Source organism: Dermacentor andersoni, chromosome 1 (assembly GCF_023375885.2).
Source record: "Dermacentor andersoni chromosome 1, qqDerAnde1_hic_scaffold, whole genome shotgun sequence".
Taxonomy (NCBI): Eukaryota; Metazoa; Arthropoda; class Arachnida; order Ixodida; family Ixodidae; genus Dermacentor; species Dermacentor andersoni.
This window is the reverse complement of record NC_092814.1, coordinates 322,019,707-322,027,202: the sequence shown is the minus strand read 5'-3', so window position 1 is coordinate 322,027,202 and position 7,496 is coordinate 322,019,707. Positions and strand designations below refer to the sequence as shown.

The 7,496-nt window shown below is 45.9% G+C and overlaps 1 non-coding gene across 1 annotated transcript; it reads left to right on the top strand.

Annotated features, from left to right (window-relative positions):
• The first annotated feature begins 6,447 nt into the window (after nucleotides 1–6,447).
• TRNAS-AGA (transfer RNA serine (anticodon AGA)) lies at nucleotides 6,448–6,529 on the top strand. The gene has a single exon. It is a non-coding gene; the product is annotated as a tRNA-Ser (tRNA).
• Nucleotides 6,530–7,496: the final 967 nt, after the last annotated feature.

Genomic DNA, 7,496 nt, shown 5'->3' with positions numbered 1-7,496 from the left:
GAGAGGGCTTCCGAGGTGGCAAGGGGGATGGAGTGATGAGCATGCTCTAAAGCCCCTTAAGAGGTAGCGACACTCTCCTCCCCCGCCTTCACTCCTCCTCGTTCCTCCTCGTTCCTCCTCTCTTTCACACTCCCTCCTCGACCGTGGCGCCGCCTACACTGCTCGAGCGTAGCAACGGCGCCAACATGTGCTCCTCGCCACTCCGTAGACCACGGAGGAAGGAAACTCAGGAGAGGCCCTGACGTCACTCTTTGTGAAGCGAAAGTGAAGGCGGAAGTTGGTGTTGCTCATGGCGTTGCTCCGCCTATCGGGCCAGCTTTCCTCTCTTGTTTACATTTCTCGCGAAACCATGCCACGCTGCGCGCAACCATGCTGCTCAGACCCGCGCGCTCCGCAGCAATACTAAACAATCCTTAGCACGTTAGCATGATTCCGCCAAAGAGGGCAAAATTTCCCGCGGATATTCCTTCGTCCGTTGCTATTGCCGTGGCGCGGTACATTGCGTACAACGTTGCATGCGCGTTCATTTCACGAACTTTAGTTCCTCCTGTCCCACCTGGTCACAGGAACATCCGGTAGAGCACGGTCGAGAAAACGCAGCGGAACAAAACACGGAGACCAGCGCAAACCTGCCCGCACGGCGCCTATGCCACGGTACGAAACCTACGGAGCAACACGCGTGAGCGCACAGAACAATAACAAAGCCGCCATTGTGTCCCGAAAGGCGGGGCCACTACAGCAAAGAAATAAAAAACAGCAAAACAAAGGCGAACCTACTACGTCATTTCCTCCACACTTTTCTCCTAACGCGCGGAGTGGGTAGGGCCTCTCCTCAGTTTCCTTCCTCCAAGCCGTAGACGCTTCTCGAGCAAAAGTGGCACTGATGCACGGCTCGAGGGCCCAGGTGATGCTATTAGGCCAATAGCGACGCGGCGTCGGCCTCGGCTACAGTGCGCGAGGAGGAGGCAGCATTCTTCAAAGCGTGGCACTACTTTACGAAGTTTAAGGGGTTTTAGCATGCCCCATCTCTCCCTAGCCCCTTCTCTGCATGAGTTGGAAGCAACGAAGAAACACCGGCCATGGTTGGCTTGGGCACTTGGGTCGCATCTCTGAAGCGAGCTTTGCTCACCAAGCTCTTCGCAGACCTCTTCTTTAACTTCTGCTTCGATGGCGCAGACTGTGACGAACCAAGACGCTAGACATTGACAGAATGCCGGAGAAGTAGAAGCTGAGTATGCTCAGAGAGATTGCGCAAGACGCTCCCGCCAACGACACTGAAACTAATCCATTAAGAAGGGGCTTGGCAAAGCCCTGGCACATTTCAACGACGCCAAGAAATGTAAAACGTAAACAAGCCCCTCCGTATCTCATTGCACAAAAGGAGCAATGCCCTCTCAACCGTGCTCTGAAGCGCCACGCGTTCGAAGACAGCAAGGCTAGTGTAGGATAGGGACGTCAGGACAGAATTTCCCGCATTAAAATAACCATGATGAGCTAGAAAAATGTAGCTATGCTTAAGAGGAAGCTTTAGCTCGGGCCCAACTCCGACGCGGCCTATTCAAATGCATGTAAAACGCAAAAACGTTTTTCTGAGATAATACCTGGACCGATTTTAATGAAATTTGTTGCATTTTGGAGAAACAGTTAAATTCTAGTGACTGTTGGAAGCGAAATTTCGATTTAGGGCTCGAATTTTGTTGCAGAAATTTTCAAGAATGTGAAAGTTTGAAAAAAATACAAGCACGAAGTTTAAAAACCTATAGCTCTGCATCAAGAACAGATATCGTGGTTCTGTGAACGGCATCTATTAGATCATTGAAAGCAGACAAATTCTATGTCATTTTACACCTTACGTGAATTTGTTACGTTGTTTACAAGGGTTGTGCAAAAGCTGTATTTCCATATTACAAAATTTTATTGAGATTCATGTGTAACATATCAATTTTGTCCGCTTTGGATGTGCTATTAGATTCAATTTACAGAATTGCATTATAATTTTTGGTTGCCAAGTTACAGAGTTGTACACTTGATAGTTTCATTTTTTGAAAATTTTCAAATTTTGCCAATTTTTAATAAATATTCTACGACATAAATAAAAAATTCGAAAGCAAGAGTCACTAAATTTTAAGTTTTTCTTTTAAATGCAAGAAACCTCGTGAAATTTGGTGCATTGATTGCCGAGAAAAACGAGTTATCCTTTTACATGTATTTATATAGGAGCACCTGAGCTAAAGCTTCCTCTTAAGTCTCGGCCCAATGATAATGGAAATTTTGACAAGAATGGCATTTTAGGCGAAATTATCACACGTGCACTCTCACTGGGGACATAGATGTGTTTGCAGCTGGAAATGAAGAGCTGCAACGGGCAGAGTATATTCATGTTCGTTGAACACAGTCCCACTTTCTCTCTTTAAAGCCCAAAATATAAAATATGCGGAGTTACACTAGATGGATATCCTAATTCAGAGTGCAATTAAGGTTGCAAATTAAGTAGTACGTGTGGTTACAACCTCGCATGCAGCGCTTCGGAGATGCTGGTAACTGTCAGTCGACAAATAGCCGATAACATTACGAATTTTCACTTTATAGGCACCGGTATACTATGAGCGGCATGCGCGGCCACTATACGGCAACTACACGGCATAGACGGCATACCACATTGATGCGCCACTAACAGAGTTCTAAATCATGAGAAGAAGCATGGTGTAAAATACAGAATGGCAACTCCCAGCTCGCCACCCTTGCCCGAGGCGAAATGGCAACGGGCACAGAGAGAACAACAAAAGAGAAACTGAAAACAACGGAAATCGGGAGAATTTGGTACTTCAACACAATAAACTGAAGAATTAAGAGGAATTCAACAGCCCGGTATTAAAACTTGCTAAAAAAGCACGAGGCTGACTGCTCGCGATTTCGATCAACGCTACTGCTCGCGTAAAAGGTTCTCGATCGCTTTCCAATAAATGTACCGCTACGGCAAATTTTGCACCACGCATCATACAAGCACATACCGGAAATCATGACAAATTGGCAGTTAGCCGCTATTTAATACAAGCGAACCATAACTAATGGTCTTACCTGTATATTTTAATCGCCCATGAATAGTAGGTGAGGGACCGCACATATCCATTATCCATATGAAAATGCTGCTCTGGAGCCGTGAGACCGCGCTCGATTCTCTCTCGTAAACTCTCGTAAACTTGGCACAGTGCACAATGTATGCATACACCACCCGAGTTGTAAGTCATGAATGTACGTAGAAGTGAACATGGCGATACACCCCAACTCTGACAAATTAGACCGGAAGCTCTGTGCTGCAATGAAGGAACGTCGCTCATTGCAGTCCGCCGGAAAATCCACACCAAAAATGGCCGAGCGCAGACACGAAAACACAACGGCCTCCTTCAACCTCCCCAAGAAAATTTTCGAATTCACCGCAGGGCAGTGAGAAGACCCAAAGCGTTGTTGCCCCTGGCCCACGCTCCGCGCAGACCCCGTGATATATCACGGCTCTCTTATTTGGATTTTTATAAGCGTGATGGAGAGTTCTCGCGCGAGTGCTCCGCGGAATGTTAAGCGTGTGATCTGCGTTTCTCACGCATACGCAGCTCGCTCACGCTTGCGCAAGACAGAACCATGGCAGGCCGTCTTGCCCTCATGCTTAAATGAAGGAATGTCACGCTTATTTTTGGTAGCGTGGTGCTTGAAACGTCATCCGCGCCTCATTTACATGCGCGTCACGCGTAAACTTACAGTTTAGCGTGAGATCAAGCGTGTAATTTTTTAGAGTGTACACCGAGGCATATGAATCATTTTGCCCGTTGTATTTCCCAGTTCTGTATTGACACTGTCTGTTCAACGGTTTCATTGAATACCATCAGATCTGAATTTTTAACGCTAAATCTCAGATCTAAATTCTCGCCTTCCTGTCCACAAATATTAGCCAGATGGTGCATATCACTCTGCTTCTTAGCAAGCAACGCAATTTCATCCGCATAAAACAAACCTGGTAGCTACTGCTCTACAATTATGCCCGCCTGTTTGTACGAAATATTACATCCGATATCGATTAATTCTAGTGCCCTTTCCATCCTTACCATGTATATCATAAACAGTAGCGAGGATAAAGGGCACCCCTGTCTCAATCCCTTGATGACAAACTTTCTCCTCGCTCCTCAGCCCTTCCCATTCAACGCAAATAGTATTTTCTAGGTAAATCTACCTCAGAAGCTGTAACTCTATACAGTAGTTGCTTAGGCCTTCTTCTTCCAGGATATCCCAAAAATCTTGTGGTCAGCGTTGACATACGCTCCGGAAATGTCTAAAACTGCCGCATATAACGGCCTCCTTTCTTCTCCGGATATTTGAATACACTGAGTAAGGACCAATAAGTTATCATCCAGAAGCCTACCGATTCCGCATGAAGCCATCCTGAAGTTCTCCCAATATGCCATTATGTTCTACCCATGCTTGCAGTTTCAATTTATTTGCCCGCATTGCTAACCTGTATATTTGCGATGTAATGGTCAACGGACTATATGAGTGAATTGTATCTTTCTTTCCCTCTGAGCTTTATCAATTAACGTCATTCTACCATGTCGCCAACTGTCTGGTATTCGTCTGTCTTGTAAACTTTATTCTAGTGCCATTGGCACAGCTTCCTTACACTTTAATCCTAGTTCATTGATCAGACTAACGGGAACCTCCTCTAACCCTGTGGCTCTGAGGTTAGGACATTTATCTTTGGCTTTTTTCCAGTTAAGATTTCTCAGCCTTTTCTGTCTGGCTCTCCTTCATGTTCTTTATTTTTTATCAGAGTCGACCTCGTCATTACCTTGAAATCATTCGGCTGTTATTTTCCGGGTGTAATTTAATGCCGCGTCCCCATGCAGTTTGTTTGCACCTCCGTTTAGGATATGTCGTAGTATCGTTCGAGACTTGTTGCCGAATAAGTTAATGTGGTTCCAAAATATTCTACGTGGGCCTTCTCTTTCCCACGTGTTTCCGACAGCCAACGTTCCATTTCACCTCTAACCCTCTGAGGGCCAATTTCTTTCGCCAAATATGCCACCCCATCACCACCCCAGGGTCGATTTTGTTATTGCAGATTTAAAATGTTCAGGGGGCCCTATTTGGAAAAGATTTTCCGCGATATTTTTTAGATTGATCATAAAGTGGGCAAAAGGAACTATTTTACGTATGTATATCTGCATTATTTATACATGAATGCAGATGGGCTTGCATAAATGGTTATTATAAGAATAAAAAAGCACATACACTGGAATAGACATATTCCGATTCGGCACTACGGCAGCAGTCCGCAACGCAGGAATCACCCCTCGATTCTCTTGCCGAAGAGCAACCGGTGCGCACGTCCGTAGCGTAACAGAACCATCTACCTGAGCGTATGCAAAATAACTCGATGGTTGTGTGCCCGTCAGAAATAAAAAAGTCGCAGTTTCGCCCGAAAGGCGAAACATCGATTGCGATAGCAAATTAGTGGACAGCTATACGAAGTAAGGATAGTAGTTTTATCGGCCGTATAAACTTGTAAACACAGGCATACTAATTAAATTAACGAACATGGTATCACGCGCACACAAGCAAACCTGAACACACCTCACTCGATGACCGCGGAAACTTGCTGTCAAAACGCGGCAGTGAGGCAACGCGGCCGCAGCAGCAGCGGTAGAATTGACCTCTGTGCTATCGCTCGTATCAACACGAACTAAGTCGCGAAAACACAACGAATCGCGGACTCTGTGCGCGGCGCAGATGGCTTTCAAGGTACAGAGGGCCCGGCTGAATCCTGCGCGGCCGCCCGGGCCACCCAGAGTGGAAGATTGATTTTTATCACCTGATGCTGTTTAACATGCATTTCGCCCCCATCGAAATGCGGCCGCGCTGACCGGCAATGCATCCCACGACCAGGTCCTTAGCCGCGCGACGCCGTAGCCACTAAGCCGCCACGGCGAGTGCAGCTGCGAAATTGAAGCCGAGCAGTAGTGAAGTAATTTTCCGTTAGCACAAATCGTAAGTCGAGCACCAATTTCGAGATGTTCATCTCGAAAATCTGTCAGGGAATGCATCGGATGTTCTAGTTAAGGTCGCCCTGAACTGCTGGGGGGTACTTAGGGTGAGTGTGAAATTTAATACGAATTCATTTGGCGGCACTTTTTTAAGGACACATATCTCGGCTACAATGGCTATTTCTTGAATCTGCGTCGTGCTCTTGTTTGTTTCTTTCTTTTTTTCCTTTCCCTGCATTTGGCCAAACACGCAGCCAGTATCTTCACTGCGTGCGCGCTACATCGAGAACAATACAGTTGAAGTGACCTCGTGCACAATGAAAAGGTTGGCCGCACGTGCGACGGCAACGCTCGGAAACAAAAGAGAAAGAGCTTGCAACGCGACGCTCACCGAGCCGAATGCACACAGTTGTCAGCCGCAGTCGTGGCCGAGCGGTTAAGGCGATGGACTAGAAATCCATTGGGGTCTCCCCGCACAGGTTCGAATCCTGTCGACTGCGATTTTTTTTTTTTTTTTACATGGTGAGCCTGTATGTTTTTGTTCGCGGAGCCTGTCTGACACGTTTATTTATGCTTCATATCTCTTAATTTTAGATGTAGAAGCCAGGTATACTGCGATCTTCGCTTAGCGCGTTGCTGCAGCATACGATAAGCATAGCAATAGAACTTACGCGACCAACGTCATTAGTAGTATGTTTTCATGTGTCATTCGAAAAGTAGATATATCAAATATGAGATATTTACCGGTTGCGCGATGTATTTAGAAGCATGGATTTGAATCTCCGTACACATAAAGATTCCAATTTCATCTGTCTAGGTGCTTAACTTCGTCTTCACCAACCATCCTGTCGGCTATCGTAGCCCACATATTCCAGGGGGTCAGCAGCTGCCAGTCTGACGCAGGATATGAAGCGGTATTCATTCCCACTCGCCTTCCACGCAGGCCACAGCGACTGGACATAGACAGGCAGGCCCAGAAGATCGCAAAAGCGTTAGCCCCTCCCACTGCAGAATTCTCTACGAAACCAAGCATGCTTTGCGTTACGTATACACGGGTTGGGCATTTACAAGATTTCCGGAATTTTTAAAGATCGCCTCTTGCTGATAACATAATCCTAGTCCTCAAGCTAATTTACTCAAAGAGGCGGACATTACTCGCACGAAAAATCGAAACGCATATTCAACTAATTAATAAAAGTACACTAATTAATGATTAATTGCATTATGCCACGTATTACAATTTATGAATTGTAGCCGGTCAGTGTGCAAGGTATATCTATTTGGAATTAAAGTCCAGAATGACGCCAGTTTGGAGATATGCGCAATCAAACTCGCAGTAAAAGTGCACGGTTGTCCTACTTACCTTTTAAAGAAAACGCTCGTTTATGCATTGAAGCACAAAAAGTAACTGGAACACCCATGTGTTTCGCTCGGCACTTTGAAAATTCATGCCTCGAAGCTGGTGCC